This window comes from Physeter macrocephalus, chromosome 7 (genome assembly GCF_002837175.3).
Source record: "Physeter macrocephalus isolate SW-GA chromosome 7, ASM283717v5, whole genome shotgun sequence".
NCBI classification, from domain to species: domain Eukaryota; kingdom Metazoa; phylum Chordata; class Mammalia; order Artiodactyla; family Physeteridae; genus Physeter; species Physeter macrocephalus.
Window position 1 is genome coordinate 46,992,865 of NC_041220.1, and position 848 is coordinate 46,993,712.

Consider the following 848-nt stretch of genomic DNA (forward strand, 5'->3'; position numbering starts at 1 on the left):
GAACCCACTAGAAAATTGTCCATGTTACTGAGATAGAAGATTAAGTTTATCTGACTTTGTGTTAAGAACAGGGAACAAAATGTTCCCAATCAGATTAAGTCATTCTGATATTAGTTCAATGTCCTGTTCTTTTTTTTTTCTTTTTAACATCTTTATTGGAATATAATTGCTTTACAATGTGTGTTAGTTTCTGCTTTATAACAAAGTGAATCAGTTATACATATACATATGTTCCCATATCTCTTCCCTCCTGCGTCTCCTTCCCTCCCACCCTCCCTAATCCAACCCTCTAGGTGGTCACAAATCACCTAGCTGATCTCCCTGTGCTATGTGGCTACTTCCCACTGGCTATCTATTTTACATTTGGTAGTGTATATATGTCCATGCCATTCTCTCAATTTGTCACAGCTTACCCTTCCACCTTCCCATATCCTCAAGTCCATGCTCTAGTAGGTCTGTGTCTTTATTCCTGTCTTATCCCTAGGTTCTTCATGACCATTTTTTTTCTTAGATTCCATATATATGTGTTAGCATATGGTATTTATTTTTCTCTTTCTGACTTACTTCACTCTGTATGACAGAATGTAGGTCCATCCACATCACTAAAAATAACTCAATTTCATTTCTTTTTATGGCTGAGTAATATTCCATTGTATATATGTGCCACATCTTCTTTATCCATTCATCTGTTGATGGACACTTAGGTTGCTTCCATGTCCTGGCTATTGTAAATAGAGCTGCAATGAACATTTTGGTACATGACTCTATTTGAATTATGGTTTTCTCAGGGTATATGCACAGTAGTGGGATTGCGGGGTCATATGGTAGTTCTATTTGTAGTTTGTTAA